Genomic DNA, 24,434 nt, shown 5'->3' with positions numbered 1-24,434 from the left:
AACGCCATGAAGTATTTCCTACAATTTAGAAATCTAGTTGAATTCACAAGGACGTAAGTTAGTGGAGTGCAATAGGTGGTATAGCACTTAGCAGCCCCATCAGTCAAACAAATCAGTAATAGCTTGCACTGTACATGCTTGAGCATTGTCCTGTAAAATGATGATCAGGTCCTGCAGAAAATGTCATCACTACTGTCTCTTTCGTATCCCGCCTGGAAGGCGGCGCGTGGGTCTGCTCCTGAAAACTGAAAAGTTGGCCGAATCCAGGAAGTGAGTAGGAGGAGCAAAAGGTGAAAATCTCTCGGTACTGCTCTTAGAAATGGGTTTACTATATCAAAGTATTAACTGAATACATAAATTTGCACTGAGGTGCGAAGCCTTAGACCCATTGTATGTAGAGCAAAGCTGAAGCGAAGTGTCCCGGCCGTCTGCTCTCGATCAAATGGGGAGAATCTGGAGCGGAGCTTATAGAGCTCTCCCGTGCCGGCTAGAGGGCGCTGTCGTCGGTGTCTGTCGTAGTGCCAACCTAGTAGAGCGCACCGACGTTGTGGCATCGTAGCTATCGATACCACATCCCTCCCCCTGAAACGGCGCACCTTCGTCGAGTACGGCTTCCGACGGCAGGTGGAGGGACCGGGGACGGCGTAGCTGAGGGGGCGGACAGCGGAAGTGCCGGGGCGCGCTGTCGACCCGCGACCCCGAATTGAGGAAAATGCCCCGTCGAAAACCTGCCCAGGCCGCGCACCGCCACTGGGTATGCTCGGATGAGGAGGCGGAGCAACGACCTCCACGGGCGACAGCGGCGGCGGCGTGATGGCAGCCTCAGCGTCCATCGGTTCCAGCACCGCGGAGAAACACGGCGGCGGCGACGACGGCGGTGAGAGGCGCCCGCCCGGTGCACGAGACCGGACCGGCAGCGGCGGCAGCGGCAGGAGCGCCCGTGACGCAGGCGCGAGCGGCGGAGTCGTCAGCTGAGGTGGCGGAAGCCGCGAAGCCTCCAATTCTGCCGAGGACGGCACAAACGGATCTGATTCCGGTGTCGCTTGACAGTGCCGGAGGCACCAGAAATGACAAATGAGGCGCGCTCAAGCTGGCGAAGAATGCGCCCCTGATCCTACTGCTTCCTGCCAGAGAAAACGCGATAGAACACCAAATCCTGCGGCGTCAAGCCAGAACGAGGCGAAGCAGCGGGAGCGCGCAGTGGCGGGTGCAATAGCTGCAAGAGCGACCAATGGGCGTGGCCGTGTAGCAAATCCGCTGCGAAACGGATGCCGTGCAGCTGGGAGCGGTATGAAGCAAGGAAAGTCCATAGTGCGCGCTCGCGAGAGTGTGTGTTGCGCAGCTTGCTCATCTGCAATTTAAATGTACGCACAAAAAGTTCAGCCTCACCGTTCGACTGTGGGTGAAACGGGACTGAGGTCAGTTGGCGAATGCCATTAGCAGCACAGAACGCTTGAATCTCGGAGGACACAAATTGGGCCCACTGTCGGAGACAATAACTTCAGGAAGCCCCTCAATGCAAAAAATAGACGTCAAAGCCCGAATAGTACTGACAGATGTTGTAGAAGACATAGATACAACAAAAGGAAAGTTGCTGTAAGCATCAATAACTACAACCAGCAGGTGTCCCAGAATGGACCTGCAAAATCAATATGAACGCGCTGCCAAGGCGCAGTAGGAGTCGGCGACGCAAAGACGCGCTGGTGGGGAGAAGATTGATGCTCCGCGCAAGAGCGACAGTGAGCAAACAAATTATCAATTTGTTTATCAATGCCGAACCAAGTGCAGTGACGACGCGCTAATTGCTTCGCCCGCACTATACCCCAATGACCAGCGTGCATTAATCAGAGGATTTCTGACTGCAACGAACGAGGTACAACCACACGAAACTGATCATTGTCAGTCTGTAACAAGATAACACCGTGGTTTACAGACAAGTTGTGACGTTGCTCTAAGTAACGTCGAACAAGTGGATCACGAATCTTCATAGCAGATAGAGGTCATTTAGTATGAATATACTGCAAAAGAATCTGCAATGAAGTATCGGCGGCTGTCGCGGAAGCAATGCGACGAAAATCCACCGGAAAATAATCCGCTAATTCCTTAGCTTGCGAAGCAATAAACATGCAGGACAATTCGGAAGAATCAAACACTTCGTCGGGACCAATAGGGAGGCGAGACAAAGCATCAGCATTGCCATGCTGGGCCGTAGGCCGAAACAAAATTTCGTATTGTAGTTAGACAAAAATAAGGACCAACGTTGCAACTTTTGTGCAGAATGGGCCGGAACTGGCTTTGGCGGGTGGAACAACGACGTCAAAGGCTTATGGTCTGTGACCAAATAGAACTTGCGACCGTACAAAAAAATCAGGAAACTTTATCACTCCATATACAATAGCTAAAGCTTCATTCTCGATTTGAGAACAGTTTTGCTGGGCAGAATTGGGGAACTTAGATCCAAAAACGATCAGGCGAGAATAAATGCGGTGCGAGAAAACCACTCCGATGCAGTGAGAAGATGCATCGACAGCCAAAACAACCGGTTCGGAGGGATCAAAAGGAATCGAACAGCGATCACTCAACAAAGCAGATTTGAGCCTGTGGAAAGCACCGGCACGTTCCGAAGACCACACAAAAGGAACGTTCTTACGCTAAAGGCGATGAAAAGACGCTGTAATCTGCACTGCATTTGGTATAAACAGAATATAATATGTAATTTTGCCCAACACAGACTGAAGTTCTTTCAAGTTCCTGGGTCCTGGCAAGTCTCTAATCGCACTGAGATGTGACGGCAAGTGATGGATACCCTGACCGTTAATAATTTATCCGAAATACTGAATCTCAGTTTGAAAAAATTTGCACTTGCCTCTGTTACACTTTAGTCCGGCCTGCGAACGTACAATAAATAAGGCACGATAATTCTACAAATGTTCGTCTGGGAGCGACCAGATACATCTCTATCGTCCAGATAATTGGAACAACCAGGGACAGTGGCACACAACTGCTGCAAATATGACTGAAAAATAGCAGGAGCCGAAGCACAACCGAACGGTAGGCGGCGAAACTTGAACAATCCAAGTGGGTGTTGATCACAAAATAGCGCTGCGACTGTTCGTCGAACGGAATTTGAAACTATGTGTCCCGCAAGTCAATCGTGGAAAATAATGTTCCTGCACCAAGCTTATCAAAAATGTCTTCAGGACGCGGTAAGGGAAACTTAGCTACCACTGTCTGGGGATTTACTGTAGATTTAAAGTCAGCACAAATACGTAGACGACCGTTTGGTTTTTTCACGCACACAGTAGGCCAAGCCCATGGCGAAGCAGAAACAGGTTAAATGACAACACTGTCTTTCAAATGTGTAAGTTCAGCCGCTACGGTTTCGCGTAGTGCGTGCGGTACCGGGCGTGCGCGCTAGAAAATAGTCATGGCATTGTCTTTAGGTACAACATACGCTGCAAAGTCTGTGGCACAAACCAAAGTCATCAGAAAAGAGTTAAGCAAAATCATCATATAGTGCGGCAACACTGTCTGCAAAGTAAATTGTCCTCAATTGCGAGGCCAAAAAGTTCAAATGCGTCCATGCCAAAAATGATCGTAGCATTACTAGAGCGGAGCACATGGAAAGACACTGTACTTGTCGTTGCACCATACGTGGCCTGCAAGCTATACACGCCGAGCACTGAGATTTACTGTCCAGTAAATACAGTCAGTGTGGAATGTGAATGACGAAGCGGGGGCGAACCAAGCAAGTCGTACGTTGATTTGTTCAGTAAAGAAACTGATGCACCAGTGTCCAGCTGCATGCGAACAGAACTTCCACAAATGTTCAAAGTCACAAAAAGTTTCCTCGCATCACGCTGAATGCGAGAGGAAGTGTCTGGCAAAACTTGATGCACACGACGAGCTTCTGACGCACGTAAATCAGAAGGCTTTGAATAAATGGCATTAACGTCCATAGGCTGATGTGAATCGTGATCACGGCGGTTGCCGTGTCGGTGACACCCACGCGAGTCATGCGAATGGGAGACAAGTTGGGAATTGGAGTTTCTCTTACTACACACAGCTTGCACATGTCCTTTCTTATTACAAAAATAACACTGTGCTTGACGGGGTGGGTAACTGCCCCGCGGGTGGGCACGAAAGCAGTTCGGACATGATTTCAGCTTCTGTGTGGGTGCCAGGCTTGAAACTGGTTTACTTGTGCGCGAGCGGTGCTGCTGGGGCCGGGTGGGAGGACACGTGTTGTGCACCGCTAACAGTACACACAGCCGGGGTCACGTCGAATGCACAAGTAGCCATAGCTAAGGTATCTTGTCTGTCTAGCGTCCACTACTTGCTGCAAGACGGCTTTTTAAATTTTAGGATTTGCTCGCGGATGCGGTTATCCACCACATTCTACGCAATAGCATCTCTAATCATTATATCCGCGTATGAGCGTCCACACGAGCAATTAAAGTCACACTCAGAAGTTAGTCCCTGAAGGTCCGCTAACCAGGATTTATTGGACTGAGTAGGGCCACGCCGGAGGCGAAAGAATTTGTAGCGTGCAGCTACCACATTGACACCTTCATGGAAGTGGGAATTCAAAGCGTCAATCACTTCATCTTAAGTTTTAGTTTCTGGGCAGGTGGTGGGAAACAACTTGATGAGTACACGGTATAACACAACACCCGCGTTGGCAATGAAAAAGGCAAGCCGCTCTGTACCTGGTATGTTGTGAGCTGCGAAGTGTGCCTCGAGCTGGGTGATGTATTCTGTCCAGCGTTCAACGTCAGGATTGAAGGCACGAAATGGCAGCGCCGGAGGCGTCGTTGGCGGTGGTACAGGCGGAGACATCGGAGGCGCCGAAGTAGCTGCAGTTTGGAGTGTGACCAGTCCATTTATGGCAGCAAGCGGCTGCGTAATTTGCTGAGCCTTAAAACGTGTAAGATTGGACAGTGAAGCCTGTTCCTGTGGCGAAGCCGTGAGTTACACAAATGAAAGTCTTAGTGCGGAAGGTGGGGGCACTCAGATACAGTCACACAGGGCAACCACGAAAAGAAAGCAGTACCGAGCAAGAAAGACTCGTAGCTCCTATTTTGTATCCCACCTGGATGGGTGGCGAATGGGTCTGCTTCTGTAAACTGAAAGGTAGGCCAAGTGTAGGAAGCGAATAGGAGCAGGAAAAGGTGAAGTACTTCGGTACTGCTTGTAGATTTTACAAGTTTACTATAGTCAAAATTATGATTACATAATGGTTATTTAACTTTGGTTGAGATGAGCACGTAGGTGTGAAGCCGTACAGGTATCAACGCTAACAGCTACTAGTAGTTGGACACACTATCATTGAAGTAACTGAAGAAACCAAGTCTGTAATGACTAGCCCCCTATGAAGTAGAAACTAAGTTCCTTGGTCGTCGTCTCGAAATCAAATGGGTAGATTCTGGAGGGGCGCCCGTAGAGCAGCACAGCGCCAGTTAGAGGGCGCTGTCGTCGGTGTCTGTGTCGTAGTGCCAACCTAAGAACTTGCACCTATGCCGTGGCATCGTAGCTGTCGATACCACATTTATAATGTGATATGTGAATATTTGTTAAAAACAGCGGTGCTTTCCACTGTGGCCTGTTTTCTGTTTTGAAAAAAAGAAACATAGTGATAATGTTTTCTGTGCTTTTCAAAGACCTCCCATTGTGATTTTGAAAGCAGTAATTTCCTAGAAGCTCTACCAGGCAACAGGTGTGGTCTTTCTACGTGTGTTCTGTCCAGTCGTCTCTGCCCTGCTGTTAACTTTATTTTGTGTGATCAACTTTTTTTCATAAATGCGACCCCTGTTATGCTGTTTCTTCCCATTCCACTCAGGTGTGAGTCAGATAAGCTAGCTTAATGTCATGTTATTAGCTTATGGTGGCTGCCGCCCCACTGTGAAGAGTCTGCTTTTATGAACTCTCTGGAAATGCGTTCCACTTTCTACTTCTCTCCGTGGCTGGGAACTCCCTGTGTCCACTTCAGTTCAAAGTAAATATAAATGTCGTGTGACTAGGGCCTCCCGTTGGGTAGATCGTTCGCCGGGTGCAAGTCCCTCGATTTGACGCCACTTCGGCGTCTTGCGCGTAGATGGGGATGAAATGATTAGGACAACACAACCCCCCGTCCCTGAGCAGAGAAAATCTCCGCCCCAGCCGGGAATGGAACGAGGGCCCTTAGGCCCTGTCCTACGTGAGCGACAGAAGCGAGCGACAGCACGTGACAGCTTCAGGTGACAAAACACAGCCGCAGGTGTAGTTACGGAAGTGTCGTACGTGAGCGACATCTGTGTCGCTACCTGTCTCCCGCTGCAACTGGCGACGTTTGAATTCAAGAATTCAAATGTGTTTGAATCTTGTCGCTGCAGCATGCGCGACACAGAGCGATAGCCACGTGTCTTCTTGGCAATGCAGTGTAGCGGACGTGATGGCAGCTATGAATTACTTAACATCCGATTTTAAGAAAACTATCTCGTGTGTATTTCGACTTACAGTTCGTCAACTCGCAAAAGAGGCTAGCCTGGAAGAGGCCCAGTCAAACATGTGATGTTTCAGGTGCCTGGCAACTTCATATTCAATTGCACCCTGCATGCACATATCTCCTATGTAGTCGGTAATGCTGAAGTACCTAAATTGTATTCTCTCCCAGAACAGAGGCTCTACATCATTATTGGTATTGGCATTTGGGGGTTGCAGAATCCCCACGTTTTGCTTCAAGGCAACGGCTCGCCGCCAGCCTCTCCTTCTAGTTGACGGCGATTTGTACCTTTGCCTGTTTATGTTAGTAGTCACGTCTGTCCCTGTGTGTGTTAGGAGGGTGGGTTTCTGACAGTTATGGTAGCACTCCTTATTAATGGACGTTGTCCAGAACATCGTACTAGGAGCGCTCTATTTATCTTTCGTAGGGCTGTTTATATGTAGGACAGTCCCGCCCACTGCCTTATCGCATGTTCTATTTCTAGGTTTGATAGGTATACAGCTTACAGGATTCTCCTGCCTGCATTCTGACAATTTGTGTCCCTGTTTTGCACATCTTCACATACTGGGTCCTTGTCGCAATGCTTCGATCAGCCAACAGTTAAAACATTTTTGTAGAGCAACAAAGTCACTGATAAACAAAGATTCAAACTGAATGAAAAGCCTTTCATTGTGAAGCAGCAGTAACCGTATTCTTGGTGACACTTTTAAAATATTGTTTACTGTCCTTTTGCCCTTTGCTTCTGTTTTAAATTTTATTTTAACCTCGCTATCGAACTCGTCTTTAGTAATGTATTCACTCAGGTTTATTTTGTAGAGCTCTTCTAAGAATTCCTGGTTATTGAATATGTTGAGACATGGTGCACTGGCAGCAGGGGTCTGAACTTCTTGGGTTATTCACACCTAATGTCCTTAAGCTGTAATTTTTTTTCTATTATCTTTTTCTTGTCTACAGATTGTATGCTCCAGTGTCCGCGTATACTCGCGGACGTGGAGCTTAACTTGGTCAAAAGCCGATGCACACGATGCATACTTCGAAAAAGTGAGGCAAACAGAGCGCGCACATGACGAAATTTGCTCTACGGCAGTCGATTCCCAAATTACGAATCCGTTGCGCATGTTGTTCGTCTCTAAACCGGGTGCAACCAGTTCCGTGAAGCGCAGCACGCTGTGTAATTTGTTCCGCAGTTTGCCGAGCTGTTACTCTGTAGCGCCGGGAAACAGGAGCCACAGGCCAGTTGAAGAAAGCTGCAGCCAGCTTTCCGTAGGCGGCGTCCGCTGAGTCGGCCGCTGCTGTCCGGGACTCCTGACGTGACGCGACGGACAGCTGTGGCTCTCGCAGTCAGCACAGTCCGCGTCCGACGTCACCGCAGCCCGCTGCACTCCGCGCCGTCGGCAGAAAGCGTAAAGCCGCCGGCACACGGACCGTGCATCCGAACGTTGAGCGTCGAACGTGCCGAGTTTCTGACGTCATAGCGTGGAATAGCACGTTCTGGAGTCTTTCCGAACGTGCAGAGCAATATCTGGCACGTCGGATATTCTGAGCGTGCGTCTGAGCGTTGACCGATGAGATGGCACAACGCCACCTACGTAACACGAACGCCGTCTCCCTTCAGTACAGAGGTGTGAGGCGCCATATTGGCATTCATTTCAAGCTTATATGTACATATGCTGTTTCCGAGCACCAGCAAATTCAGACTCACTGGAAAACCCGTTGTTAACTGTGTGGTTCGTTCCAATAAAGTAACGAGAAACATCATATTCGTGGCAAAAGAATTATTGTAAATTGCGTATCATGAGAGTAGGCTATTTAAAGGCAGCGACACATGGAAGATCCACTAAAACGCATTGTTCTTTGTACAATTTGTTATAATTAAATTTCAATTAGTAACATATCTACCATAAGGTTTTCTGAAATGGGTAACATACTTTGGTTACTTACATTATATGTGTTGTTGCTTTAGCGTTCGCCGGCATGGTAACTCAGCGCGTTCGGTCAGAGGGTTAGCTGCCCTCTGTAATAAAAAAACCGAGTTAAAGGAACAACGACGAACTGAAATGGGTGTCTTGCGACGTCCACCCCGAGCAGATACACGAACGAAAACGAACAAAATGAGATTAAAAAAAAGCGTAATGAATAGCATCACTGCTTTGTATTGGTTTGGTAGTTGGGGCGGAGGTTCGCGTCTTCACACTACCAAATTTTATTTCCTAACATTCGCGTTTTTATTAAGTTCTGACACTGTATTATTAGTTTAATATAAGTATATACTATAATATTTGATCTTATGTAAACATAAGTTCACCTTTTTTTGAGGGGTTACTTTGTTCGACTGGCTTACTCTACAGGACAGCTTGCGCTACTTGTATAAAAATACACTCCTGGAAATGGAAAAAAGAACACATTGACACCGGTGTGTCAGACCCACCATACTTGCTCCGGACACTGCGAGAGGGCTGTACAAGCAATGATCACACGCACGGCACAGCGGACACACCAGGAACCACGGTGTTGGCCGTCGAATGGCGCTAGCTGCGCAGCATTTGTGCACCGCCGCCGTCAGTGTCAGCCAGTTTGCCGTGGCATACGGAGCTCCATCGCAGTCTTTAACACTGGTAGCATGCCGCGACAGCGTGGACGTGAACCGTATGTGCAGTTGACGGACTGTGAGCGAGGGCGTATAGTGGGCATGCGGGAGGCCGGGTGGACGTACCGCCGAATTGCTCAACACGTGGGGCGTGAGGTCTCCACAGTACATCGATGTTGTCGCCAGTGGTCGGCGGAAGGTGCACGTGCCCGTCGACCTGGGACCGGAGCGCAGCGACGCACGGATGCACGCCAAGACCGTAGGATCCTACGCAGTGCCGTAGGGGACCGCACCGCCACTTCCCAGCAAATTAGGGACACTGTTGCTCCTGGGGTATCGGCGAGGACCATTCGCAACCGTCTCCATGAAGCTGGGCTACGGTCCCGCACACCGTTAGGCCGTCTTCCACTCACGTCCCAACATCGTGCAGCCCGCCTCCAGTGGTGTCGCGACAGGCGTGAATGGAGGGACGAATGGAGACGTGTCGTCTTCAGCGATGAGAGTCGCTTCTGCCTTGGTGCCAATGATGGTCGTATACGTGTTTGGCGCCGTGCAGGTGAGCGCCACAATCAGGACTGCATACGACCGAGGCACACAGGGCCAACACCCGGCATCATGGTGTGGGGAGCGATCTCCTACACTGGCCGTACACCACTGGTGATCGTCGAGGGGACACTGAATAGTGCACGGTACATCCAAACCGTCATCGAACCCATCGTTCTACCATTCCTAGACCGGAAAGGGAACTTGCTGTTCCAACAGGACAATGCACGTCCGCATGTATCCCGTGCCACCCAACGTGCTCTAGAAGGTGTAAGTCAACTACCCTGGCCAGCAAGATCTCCGGATCTGTCCCCCATTGAGCATGTTTGGGACTGGATGAAGCGTCGTCTCACGCGGTCTGCACGTCCAGCACGAACGCTGGTCCAACTGAGGCGCCAGGTGGAAATGGCATGGCAAGCCGTTCCGCAGGACTACATCCAGCATCTCTACGATCGTCTCCACGGGAGAATAGCAGCCTGCATTGCTGCGAAAGGTGGATATACACTGTACTAGTGCCGACATTGTGCATGCTCTGTTGCCTGTGTCTATGTGCCTGTGGTTCTGTCAGTGTGATCATGTGATGTATCTGACCCCAGGAATGTGTCAATAAAGTTTCCCCTTCCTGGGACAATGAATTCACGGTGTTCTTATTTCAATTTCCAGGAGTGTATTATGCTCCTTTTTCTTTTACGGTTCGTAATTCGCATGTTGCAAAGATTCTGCTACTGCGTAGGAACAGTGATTAAGTAAGACTGACCTTGGAGTTTTACTAAAATGCGGAGAAGTATTCCAAATTTGTACCCTACTGTTTGTAATGGAACTTTTATATGTCTCTGTTCTTATTGATTGGACATGGTACTTTCCTTTTCGTAGACGATGAGGGAAATGTGCGTTTTAATAGAGCTTACGTGGGAATTTTACGCGCGCCCGTTGAGTAAACAGTGTGATTTACGAACTAGAAACATCCCTCAACCGCCGCTGGAGTGCGTTGCGATCGCGTATACCACGTTGCGGTCCACGTACCGTATGCTCAAGTCGCATCGTTCCTTAGCGTTCAGCAGCACGTTGAACTTGGCACGCTCAGCGTTAACGTTCGACTGCACGGTCCGTGTGCCGACGGCTTAAGGCGCCGCGGCCGACAGAGAAGACAATGGCCTGACGCTCCGCAAACGAAACTCGCCACGCGGCACGCGAGAATACATTCACTGTGACGAAAAGAAGACCTCTCAGGACCAAACTACATTCTCTGAACTACTCTTTAATGCTTAACATGGCAAATTACACCTTTAGCTATTCACGCGGAAACTTGCACTGCACTCCGACCACTTCTTCTCACCACAAACGAACAAGCGGAGCGCTCGCATAACACGTCCGCACGCCACGTAACACACTGCGCGCTGGGAGATGCAGAGGGCCACGACGCCGCCCCCCAAGCACGAGCAGCAGGTCGCCGCCGCGGCCAGCTAATGACGCGCGACCTGCTCGAGTTGCGCCAGAGAGGCTGGTGCCAGCAGCTCGCTCTCAGAGGTGCAGATCGGCGCCGCCCCCAGCCACGAGCAGCAGGTCGCCGGCACAATCCCGCACGTCCGTGTACGTGGCCGCCATGCCAGCTACCGCCTGCGACGATCTGCATTAGTCTTTCTCTAAGTGTCAGTTACCCTAGGAAATTGGATGAGCTGGAAGTATAATAATATTTTTCTGATGACAAATATCTCCACAGTTATTAATGGACGTTAATACGGTATTGTGTGCACCCCTCTTTAAAAAGAATTGAACTGTGCTGGGGACACTTTCAGTCTGGTATCTGAATTTCGGAAGAAATGACAATCCATTCTTCCGCAAGAGCCACAGTCAGAGATCGTATACTGTGTTATTCACAAGAATAAAACTGATGTAAACATTACACCATATATTCTTCCGCGTTTACTGGAATCTCACTGGATTTCATTTCACATGGAGCGGAAGCCAACATGTCTCGAGTACAGTCAAGTACCATAATAGTAACAAGTTTATTCTGTACGTTACGCGCACATCGGCAGGAATCAAACGTTCAAACAGCTGTACCGGCGCATTTAAATTGGACAGCACTGGTCAGATAGCTGGTCAACCTCACCTGCTGTTATATGGCAACAAGGCAGTAAACTATGGATTTTTAAAGTCCCAGAGGGAAGCAATCTCGCTCGCATTACGGTGGAGTCGACACGAGGCAGGCGCGAAGAATAACATTTCACCACCGAGAGCGGGTCGGGGAAAACAAAGCACCAGCGCTTCTGGATGGGCAGACAGCGGACCTCAGCAGAAATTTAGTGAAGCAAAGCCACAGGACAGGATCACGTCACATACTAGAAAAATCTCTTTAACCTAGCACGGCACAGTGTGATCCGCTGATACCTTCGTAACAGCAAGACCTATGTGGTCGCGAGCAGTGTCGCCAGGTAAACATTAGCCTCCACTTCGCTCCATAAGTACCCCAGCATTTCAGCCCGTAAGGCAGATTGTCAGACGGGTCGATGACGTACGTGACGTTCGCACTCGATTGCCTGTTTACAGTAAAGTGACGTCTGGTGCAAGTCTGCTGTAGATTCCTGCACGCTACTGAGCAACGGCAGCCGTTATTGGGAGAGACGGCTACCTCGCCATAATTACCAGTCTCAGAGTGTAGTACCACAACCTGCCATTGTTGCACATGGGTGGATCCGGAAGTCTACACTATAGTCCAGGGACAGGGCACCAGCGTTGCTGATTCTTCGTCGGACTGACCGGGATAGGGTGACCAGAAGTCGCATATTTTATGTGATCGTCCCTTATTTAGCTGCACTGTCCCTATGCACCGACAAAATACTGGTCGGGATAACATCGACTGCCAAAAGCCCATCACGCAGTCAATCAGATGAATAAAATCTGTCAAGACTACAGTTAGAAGTAGCAGTAAAATAAGTAAATTTGACGAGTCAGATATTCACAGATCTAATCGTCTTGCAGTTTCAAGAAATGAACTAAATCTTGCAATTTCCGACAGAATTGTGGACAGGGAAACTGATCCACAAGACGGAACATACAGCTAAAATCAGCACGTAGCGAAATATGCTGCGGAGTTTTCCACAACAGATGACGCAACCATTTTTTATAAAATCGGGAACGTTCCAAAGTCCGTCCGGAACTGGACGGTGCACAAATAGAATCAAGGTCTGGCGCAGAAAAAAGGTATACCCCATTTCTCTATCATTACCAAGGACTTCGACCCCTTTAATGGGAAGCTCCTCCATAACAAAAATAGGCAGTGCCGATGAACATCCGGGAGCCACGTTAAACGCAGAGCAATAAAGGAGGGAGAGGAGAAATAGTGAACTGAAGTCCTTGTAAGAATACTACATGCACACAGGAATCCTATATAAATTGACGCAACGAGCAACACTGAAAGAAAGTACTGTTAAGCCTGTGCACTTTAACAACAAGAAACAAAAGCCACCCAGAGTGGCCGCTCAGTTTGAGGCGCCATGTCAAGGATTGCGCGGCCGGTCGGAGGTTCGAGTCCTCTCTCGGGCATGGGTGTGTGTGTTGTCCTTAGCCTAAGTTAGTTTAAGTAGTGTGTAAGTCTAGGGCCCGATGGCCTCAGCAGTTTGGTCCCTTAGGAATTCACACACATTTGAAGAAGAAACAAAACTCGACTTGCTGACGACCTACTTAATTACGTCATCAATAAATAAAAGAAACACGTAGCGCGAACTACAGACATACTCAAGTGCTTTAGGAAGATTTTTAAGCCTCTAATTCTTAAGATAAGTGTTAACCATTAAAAAAAATTAAGACACACCCCAAAATGAGCTTTCAACTCACCTTCCCAAATTTGTGTAATTTGCTTTGAAAATGTTAAAATCCCTGTGCGTTACCATAATAAAATCTTACAATTTCTTTCCGTAAAATTCTTAAGGCATCAACCATTCCAGGAGAAAGAACAACCATTTGAGACACACCCCCAAAATGTGCTTTCGACGCAGCTTCGGAAATGCAAATAAACTGCTTTACGTAACTGTTGATGCCGTGAGCCGTTTGCAGAACTGTCGTCCGTCGGTTGTCACAGGACCGAGCGCCCTTCCACCTCATCAGACCGGCGTCGTCTTCCGCAAGGCATGGGCCTCACGCTGCCCAACTGCAACTCACTAAGACATGTGCTAACGGTCGGTTCCATACCACTCGTCCAGAAATAGTTTTAATAAATACACACGGGCAGGGAATACAGGTCCAGAACAAAATAGGACAGTGCCTTTGTGAAACCAGAGTCAATACGGAAGTACTGAGCTACCAGTGGCGCAAAATGCAATACACAGAAATCAAGGCCGGCAACGCCACGTGGCCACATTGAACGAAATCGCAAGAGGCGTTACAGACACCCAGAACAACTCAGAGGTGGCTAACAGAGGGAAGGTTATACCAAACAGACACCCAACTTAGGTCAACTCTGGAGAAGACAGCAACTTGCACTATTTAAGGGTGGGGGTTTAAGCATACACACACACTACATCGAAGATGTCAGGAAATATCTACAACAGATCATTGGGCGGGCCATTAGATTAATGGAATAAGGATGAAACAACTGCCACCAAGGCGCACTATTCAGGCTCATTCTTTCGGAATTTCACGTAAGCTAACAGCCAAGCCATCAGTCAGAGTTTTATAACGAGGCTCAAAATTCGTGTCTAGGATCACATGGTCAACGGGCCTGAGCGACCATAGTGCCATCCCTTGGACATCAGTGCATGGTGCAGTCCAGCGAATCGGTTGGCATGTAGGCGCACAATACATCGCAGTCAGTGCGAAAGACTTTTAACAGTGTAATTACTTATGGTGAGTTGTGTTGATGGTATCCCTTGTGTGATTGAAAAAAAAAAGCGATCTATTGAGTCTTTTCGATTTATTTTACAAGACCTGCATCTTCCAATAAGGCAGAGAATAATGAGCAACAGAAATACAACCCCTCCAAATTGAATTTTATAAATAAACAGCTTATCCTCTGCTTTGTAATTGAATTTCTTGCTATGAGATCCTTCCTCCCAAGCATGGACTCGTCAATTTCTATGTGTAGGAAGGGAGGGGCCAGGGGGATTTGCCAGAGGGGGATAGGTTAATTAATTTATCGATTTCATTAATTAGTCACTCAAACTAATGGAGTGGGAGGGGTTTTTCGAAAAATTCAGGCCTGAAACTGTGCTTATATTGGCGAGGGGGAGAGGCGAGGGTTGAAGGTTTTCAGGGAGGTGAGAGAGGGTAGGTGGGATGATGGGTCAGAGGGGAGGGCTGGGGATTTCCCAGAAGTGGAATCGGTTAATTTATATATCGATTTAATTAATTAGTCAATTAATTTGATATCAAAAGAGTACTTGTATCATCGAGGGGTTTCCCAGAACGGAAGGGGAGGGCGAGGTGGAGGGTTGAGGGGGCTTTCTCAGAAGGATGTATTACCACCACGTGGTCATACATCAATTAACAGAACAATGTGTTAAAGGCAAGGGGAGGGGGTCAAAAATCACGCAAGTTTGCCCCTGAATGTTTGCAACCTGCACTAAAAAATGGTCTCAGAACACATGTTTTCCCTCTACTCAAAGTCAGTCCTATAACATTGTGGCTACTAGACCTTCCGCACTATGTGACAGACGGAAAAATTATGTTCTTAGTTTTTCCTGTCATTTCAGAAATGCAAATTTCTCCTCACATCTTTCACCATCAGAGCTTTCCCGAAGCACATTATTTTGTCAATATTGCTTAAAATCACGCTAAGAGACACCAGAACACATTGGTTACTGAGCTCAATTTTTGTGCAAAGGAAAAGTAAGCAGTGTGAAAATGGCATTACTATAGGTAAAAGCATTCATGTTCTTAACACTAGAAGTACCAGGTTTCGTTGTACGCCTAGTAGTACCATGTGGGTCAAACATAGTGGGAAACCACCGTTTTATTCTTATGTGGGTGGTGTTTTGAGTGTCGCCATGTTGACAGTAAGTTCAGGAAGACTCTGAAGAGTAACCAAAGGATAATTCGGTCTCTAAAATGAATAGCACACTGTCAAACATAAAATTTTCAGAAATAATCTATTTATTTTAATATTTACAGAAGAAATCCCACAATCTTAGGTCAATCATCGTTAAAACAAGTAAGTAAAACAATGTTGCAAAGCCTTTCTTTATAAAAAGATTGAATCAGAATTAAAACTGTTTATGTGAGTACTACCAGTATTTTCACTTTTACAGACAAATAAGCTAAGTACCACATATTTGTGAAAGATTCTAAAACGGAGCAGGTGGCTAAAATGCTCTGCGTGTTTTCTTGCTTTTTGTGATCAATGAAGTAAAACATAACAACAAACAATTTCAGTCTATAATTACAAATATTTGGAAATATTTAAGTACAAATAGTTGACTGAATTGCCTAAGCTGGGATGGGCTCATAGTTCAGGCATACGACAGGAGTTTTCGCCTGGCAGCTTTTGCATACATACTTATTGCACTTGAAGCATACGTTTGATGTCTTATTTCTCTTTGCTGCTTTGTTGTTTGCAGGAACCTGAATTTGACAACACCTCCTATTCCCACTTTGGCCAGCGTCGATATCGAGTGCCTGCAGGGGGAGATTGGCTCCTCTCTGCACTCTGCAGGGTGCCACAAGCTCATCTGCTACCCTGAGGGTAAAGTCTCGAAGTGAAGTCACCTTAGATGTAAGTAAATTAAAAATTTTGTGAGCGCTGATCACGGCAAGGTCAAGAATATTGTAAAAGGCATACACAGGTCATCGGTGGGTGCCAGCTCGGACACTGTAGTGCCTAGCCAGTTAGTCAACTATATATACTCTAGCCTTAGTTTTATTATTTATTTTCTGGAAGTTTTGTCTCTATATTCTCATTCACCTGACATCCAGCATGCATGTTACTCAGAATAAGGACTTTTTTTCTTCTTCCCTTGGTATTCTGTGAATAGACTGTCGGTAGACTTGTACATGTTGAATACAATGCGTCGTCACCACATCGCGCCGCAGGAGGGACGTCTTTGAGCGATCTCCGACGTATTCCTTTTTGTTTTAGCTCATCTGGTTTTTTTTCTGTCATGAAGTCAATAGTATACATTATTGAAAGTGTGTTGATATTGCAAAGGACGTGCTAAAAGGTTATTTGAGCCTCTAGACCATTCTTACAAATCAACATCTCTTTAAAAAGTGTGTTGTTGATATAATTCAACAACAATTAACGAATTTTGTTTCTTTTAATTTTTTTCGGATGGGCACAAAGTATGCTCCCACCCCATTCCCCCTTGGTAATGCTCGTTTTGAAAAATCCCTTGGTGTCAGCATAAAGATGGAGCATTAAATAAGGCAAATGTTGAACGAAAATGAAAATTAAAGCAATCGCTTTTAACAAAGAAATCTGAAGAATCCATCAGAAAGAACCATTTCAGCTGTGACTTGTGTCATGCTATTGTGGCACCAAACATCCCTTTTCGAAACCTAGAAAATCCTAATTTCAAAGGTTTTCGTGAATAGTACTGCAATCAGTCTGTTCCGGCAATGGCAAAGTTACGTAAAAATTATGTGGATTCAGTTTCCACTGACGCACTGCATAGAATCCGAGAGAATATTGCGTACTCTTGCACATGGATTTATGTTGATCAAAATACTGACAGTCTTGGCCGGTACACTGTAAATCTGATAGTTGGCACGTCGGACCAAAATGCCACTTCTGGGACTTACCTGATTGTTCAAAACAGCCCCCAAAGAGTAACTAGCAAACAATTCCACACTTTGAATGTGCTGTATCCAAAACGCCTGAATAGAAACGAGGTGCTTCTGCCTTCCAGATGCCGCTGCATATATGATTGTAGCGTTTCAGTTGCATCAAATTTTCCACCCATTGCTATGCATGTACATGCTACCAACCGTGTAGCAGAGCAAGTATGGCTAGAATTCCCCAACGTAAATAAATTAATCTCTATAGTAAAGAAATATTTTGTTAAGACACCATCATGGATACAGGCGGACAACTTCCAGATGTTCCACAGCCACATGAAGATGTTGTTAATGGCTGGAGCACGTGGTTAGCAGCAGTGGACTACAATAAGCACCTCCCAGCAGCGTAGAAGGTAACTGGAAATCTATTGTACGACGCCGCCTCTGTAACTTTAGCAAAGCACGTACTCCAAAATTCTTCAATCCAGCTCGACTTGGCATATATTAGACCCCGATACACATTTATAGCGGGGGCTATTTCCGAATTAGAAAGGAGACCGGCCAACGAGAGCATATCCTTACCGAAGGAAGTGAAAAAGAAAGTTAATGAAGCGCCAAGTGAAGTGGGAGGAAAAGTATGAGAAAAAATGGCTGAATTACTTGTCTACAAAAGCATACATAAGAAACGGAAAATCCTCGTCCCTTGATTGCAGCATCCGTGTCCAATATGACACGGAAGTAAAACTCACCCCTGTCACATCTGTTGAGGAAGAGCTTTTTCCGGCTTATAGATGAATACTGACTGACAAGCGCCTTAGTTTTACTCTGGAAAACGTAGATAAGGTTTCAGTTATTTAGCGTGAGGCCAGCTTTTTTGAAACCACTGTTTTATCAGTAATTAATTACGTTACATATTACACTATTTCGACGTATGGCTGTATGTATTTTATACCGTATTATTATCTTAGGAAAACTGAAGAGGTATGAGATCAGTTTGAGCATGAAAGTGGTATAGCGTCTGCTGTGTTGGGCAGTGGTGCATATTTATGTTTTCCTTTTTTTTTTAATGAGTAACAAATGCTCATATGCCAACAATATTTATTTTACATTATAGTTACTTCTGCTACATAATACTTTTGTGGGCCTATTTAAGGTTTTATGTAGCCTAAATGAAGATCTGAATGAGCATATTTTAGGTGCCAAAAATGCACTTTTTACGACCTAAAAGATGCGTGGTCTAGTAATAACCAGTTGCACAAACATGTATACATAACAACATGTAGTATGCCTTTTGATTTATCATCTTGTAAGAAGCTTTGTCATCGTTTATAATGTATGCCTTCAGTGACATGTTATGATAACAAGTGGGACATAATAACTCATTTTTAACGAAATGAAGCCTAAGACAGGCAACCAACTACGTCCATGAACAGAAATGCTTTATCTACTAGAAGATAAAGAAAATAAAGGTGACTGACACAGATAATAGTTTTAATATTTCTTTTATATCATAAATGGTTTCAATTTACACATCAAAATCCAACAAAGAAGAAGTAACGTAACTACAGGATACACTCGTGGACGTGAAATGCCATCTGACGTTTTAAAGAAGAGAAGGATAGGGAGTTGTAAGAGTTTTTTATTTCCTTGTCAGTTAGTATATACTGCCAAATAACAAGTAACCAACAGATGAACAAGATCATATTAGACAGGCCTTACATACTGTAAAAACCACGATATGCTGAAAAGACAACTTGCAGAAACTATAAATTATCGAGGAACCGCCAAATTACAGCATTTTATGTCAACAAAAATCAGATATGCCGAAATGTGCGGATCTTAAGCAACCATGTTTGGCAAGGGAGTCTGCATACATCTGGCGAATAAGGGTCTGAAAATTTGAAGAGACATTTGGCGAACGGAAAAACAGGGTGAATTTTGGATACATGGATCAAGAAGGAGGTTGTTTTAAGCGTGTTACGGAAGAGAAGATTGAGATTTTCGAGCACATCATGATTGTGAACGACAAGAATTTGACTCAAAAGATGTGGAACGAAACAGACTTAACCGGGAAGAACTGAGTGAAAGAAGTCGGAAAGGAATAGAAAGGAACGGCGACACTGGAAACATTTGATGCACAGAAACACACGAAGATTCTGCCACAGGAAAGAAGTGCGATATCCTAGCTGGACCAGTACCGAGCTCAAAAACAAGGTGAAAGAAGGGAGAAACAAGAGGAACGAGAGGTATTGTTTAGAAGGATGAAGTAATGAACAACTCATTCGAGAATCCAAACGATCGATACGAACCAAAGAAATAAGTAAACTGCCACTGACACAGTTTATAGCAAAAAATATCTTATTTCATTCGGCAATTTTTTTAAAAATTTGTGTAATACTACTAGAATCGTTTCAAATTATTTACTTTTGTCTTGCTTTGCAGAAGATCCCTTGGTTTTTCGCTTAAGCCTGGAGGAATGAAATTAGATCCAAAACAAAAAAATTAAAAAATAAAGAAAGAAATGAGACATAGCGACCATACACGTTTTTCCTCCAATCGCTTAACTGCATGACGTTCTATAGAGCGTGTACAACATGAATTGCAGATGTAAACGTGGAAAAATAACCTGTCGAGACTGTGATGTAATGTTATCAATAAAAACACGTTGCGTTTCATTCCTAGCGCTAACGAGTTGATGAGGGTACACAATATCAAAGAAAGAAAAGTCAAGCTTGAGTTACAAAATTTTATTCAAGATGCAATATAAATGTTTAGCCCTATGAGTTTATCATTAAGTGCTTAACATGCAGGGTATTCCCAAATTCCCGTTACAGATTTCTAGGACTTGTAGAGTGGAGTGAATACATAATAATTTGTTTAGAAATCCCTTTCCGGAAACGTCACCCAACGACGCTACAGAGCGTCAAAGTTATATACGTCGGTGTCTGTAAATGTATGTGTATGCAGGATGATTCCGTGGTGATGTTACAACTTTCTAGGACGACGGAGAAGGATAAATGTATCAGTTTGTAGTAAGGTCCTTACACGGCAACGACCGGTCGAATGTTATAAGCGAAATCCGTTCTGCGTTCTGATACCTCTGACAGTGGAATACATGTACTGGTACTGCTGTTGCTAAGATTTTAGGGCAAGCAACTTCCGGATGTGCTAGTAGGGACCAAAACAAGAAAAAAACGTTCCGTAAACATGGGCTCTAAAATACATACCTGAGGCACTATGAGCACTTGTTTACCTATGCTGCTGTGAAACATCTCCTCTATTGAACAAGTGCTCAAAGCCCTTAAGGTATGCATTTTAGAGCCCACGTTTGCTAAACGTTTTTTCTTGTTTTGGGTGCATATTTTACATCTGAAAGTTGCATACCCTACAATTTCAGCAAAAACAGTTCAAAATGGCTCTGAGCACTATGGGACTCAACTGCTGAGGTCATTAGTCCCCTAGAACTTAGAACTAGTTAAACCTAACTAACCTAAGGACATCACAAACATCCATGCCCGAGGCAGGATTCGAACCTGCGACCGTAGCGGTCTTGCGGTTCCAAACTGCAGCGCCTTTAACCGCACGGCCACTTCGGCCGAAAACAGTAGCGGTACATGTATTACGCTACCAGAGATGCAAGAACGATTTTCTCTTGTAACCTTAGAGTCCTCTGTTTCCAAACCAGGGACCCTTACCTCAAACTGCGACATTTGACCTTCTGCTTTCATCCTAGAAAGTTTGTAACATCATTACGGAATCATATGTATCGGCGCCTGTAAGTGTATGTGTGTACAGTATAACTTAGAGGCTCTGTAGCGTCGTTGGATGGCGTTTCTAGACATGGGTTCCTGCTCAAAGTATTATGTACACACTCCTCTCTACAAGTCATAGAAGTTTGTAACGGGAATTTCCGGACACCCTGTATGTACCGTCATTGTTTCTACGTAGCAGTTTAGAACCTGTTCTTTCAGTAGAGGTTGTATAAGGTTGAAGCAGAAATCATTTACGTTTAGTAGCAGATTTCTTCACATTACAGTTTCCTTGCTAATGACCACATTTTAGTTCTCTACGTTATAAGAAACTAGAACGAACTTTCGATCGAGCGTCTACCAGTGTAACGAGAGACAGGTTTCTACGCAACAGACAGTCCTGAGCAGACACCATATACGAATACATCATTATGTAAGTAAAGCCGCACATTTGACAGCTATGGGCGTGATCTACCAAATAACTTCAGAGCGTTCGCCAACTATGTCAGAAACCAAGCCAGCGAGCTTCGCCTTGGAGACCTGGGCTCTGTGTTAAAGGCACTCAGTACGTGTCAGCTATGCCATTGGCAGCTACGTTATTAACAAGGTGAGGCTGTCACGGTTCCGGAGGCTGGTCGGAATACCCCTATGCGTTGCTGAGCATGATCCTACAGAATGTGGTACGCCCTGGTCTTCCTCCGACCCTTCAACTTACCCACACAACCAACTTTAAGGGGACCAACAGGTCAATGGGAACCAAAATCGCGATGCAACAAGACATTTTTACATTAAAAAATGAATGCCGGGGATGAAACAAGAAACTTATCGAGAAACTCTGTAGTACTAACTGGAGAGCGTCAGTAGAAAGTCTTCGAACTTCCGCAGTTGAGTGTTGTGCTCCAGTGTGCTTGGACAGCCCCCACGTAAATGGGGCAGACACTCAGCTCAATAAAACCACAAGGAACATCTCTGGGTGGACGATAACTGCTCCACTATATCGGCTTCCAATACTCAGCCATATAGTCCCTCCTATGGTAAAAAGACAAGAAGCACTTTTGAAAGAATATTCCAAAATGATGAATAGTATTAAAGTTCCCACCATGAAGATATTCATGGGTTGACAACAAACCGAGTTGGTTACAGATTCCCATCCCTGCGACTGGTGAAACGACTTGCTGAAAGCAGCTTCACCATTAACACTAATGGCGTGAAACTTGGACCATGAATGATCCACCCCAAGTGCGGCATATTCATTACCCTCCACAGAAACGAAGGGTTTTGAATTCCCACAGCATTAGTGGACGTATATGAATCGCATCCGAACAAGACGCTAAGTGTGCGCATAGAACATGCACAATAGGTGTAAGCTGTCCAGCCCAAGCTGGATGTGGAGCTTCGAACCGGCACATAGTCGAGGAGTGTAGATTGAGAGGCTACCTGTGTGATCCAAACGTCTTTTTCGTGACTGCACCTTGAAGCCTCGAATGGGTAAGAAGAATGGACATTAGCACGTAACAACTGATTGTTGGTTAAACGTGCGGTTTGTGTTTTTTGTCCAGTTTCTCTCGGTATGTCATGTGCAGTTTTATTCATTAATTAAATAAACTGTTAAAACTACTGCAAAGTTTATTGCATGCGATATACTATTTATTTCATAGACCCGTAGTGAGGAGATAGCCTAGGATGTAGAATGTCAAGAAAGAAGAATACATAATGAGGACAGGAAGAGCTAGGCCGCTGTTGCTTTCTTAGATCCTATGTAGACGCTTCTCTGTCCGCTTCCTTACTTAAGCGGAATATCGCGCTGATTAAATTTCCTTCGTAGGTTAATTGAAACTATTTTCCGCGACCCAACGATTTAATACGTGCCGAATACCTCAGTCTTAAATTAATACGCTGTTAAGTACGAGAAGCCAAGACTCTTCGTATTAAAACACACATCCGACATCGACAATCGTTCCAGGGAAGTCTGTCGTGAGAGTTCGCTTCTGATTTGTAGATTACGAGCGTTGTGCGATATCGAAAGTAATCCGTGTCGATCCCTGGTATGGAGGGCGCTACAGTCGACAACGTGGTATCTCAGTATCTGTGCACACTGTTACCCCATTGACTTCACTAGCGGTGACTGCCGTTGTGTGTGGCGTCCGTTGTGCGGCTTTCGCCCGTTGTGGAAACCACATGTTACGGTGGTGAGGAGGTTGCCTGTATTAACCGAGCAGTGTGTCCTAGCTTTCATCTCACTGCAATTTACTGTTCATCGCTGCAGTCCTTGGTGAGTACGGAACATATGCTGATGTGCTGCACAGTGTAGTTGTTACAAAATATTGATGGTCGATGCCCAGATCACGTATAAGCTAAGTCGTGATGCCGATATATGCTTTGTATACGGGGCTTTGGATTACTTTAATTACTTCCTGAAACAATTTTTACTTACGTATTCGGAAGAAAGTTGAAACGTTAGTTGTCGGTATACTCTTAGTAGTAAAAAAACGGAAAAGAAATTCTCAGTACAAACGCTAATTCCTGATTCCTGACAGTAACCGCTGAGTGGACTTCAGCACAGTAGCTGCTCTCTCTAGCCAAATGTAGAATTTTTCATGCGCCGAAGACTCACTTAGGAAATGAATCACAGTTGGCAACGGTGTTTTAAGCCGGACGCATTGGGGGTACCGCATTGCAGGTAACTAATGGATTGCAGAATGAGAGATTTTTCTTGGAACATATTTATTTTTAAAGTGATGGAACGTGAATATACAGTGTGTGTGTGTGTGTGTGTGTGTGTGTGTGTGTGTGTGTGTGTGTGTTTGTGTGTGTGTGTGTGTGTTAGAATGAATGACGGAGCTCGTGGTGCACCGCAAGTGCTACTCACAACTCTTCCTCAGATAAAGTAAATGATCCACAGAGAGAGTAGACACTTGTTTAACGTTCTTCCCCTCCATTAAACCTCTTCATTACGGCACTTGATTGACTTGCACACAACAGCCCATTAAAAACCAAACCAGTTACTGTGTGCACTATACTTATTGTTCGTAAATCACTTGATTGCTGCACTACTCCCGTCTGAGCTGCCAGATATTGGATGACTTCAAGCTGTTAATACTTCGTCTGACCACTTTAATAGTAATCGAATGCTGTGTACAGCACTGTAGTAATTCTTACGTAGTTACTGCTGTATTGTGTTGTCAATAAATTCACTTACTTCGAAGCAAGTAATGAGGCAATTTCTGGATTACTGCAGATACTATCTAATACTTGAAGACATTTGAGATATTTAGTGTCTGTTACATATGTCGCTGTTATCATTAGTATTGTGCGGAACGAACCACACGTGTGAAGTGGGTGGATTGAGAAACCTGTAAGGTCC

The sequence above is a fragment of the Schistocerca nitens genome, unplaced genomic scaffold (genome assembly GCF_023898315.1).
Source record: "Schistocerca nitens isolate TAMUIC-IGC-003100 unplaced genomic scaffold, iqSchNite1.1 HiC_scaffold_380, whole genome shotgun sequence".
Classification (NCBI taxonomy): domain Eukaryota; kingdom Metazoa; phylum Arthropoda; class Insecta; order Orthoptera; family Acrididae; genus Schistocerca; species Schistocerca nitens.
Note: the sequence above shows the minus strand (reverse complement) of the source record.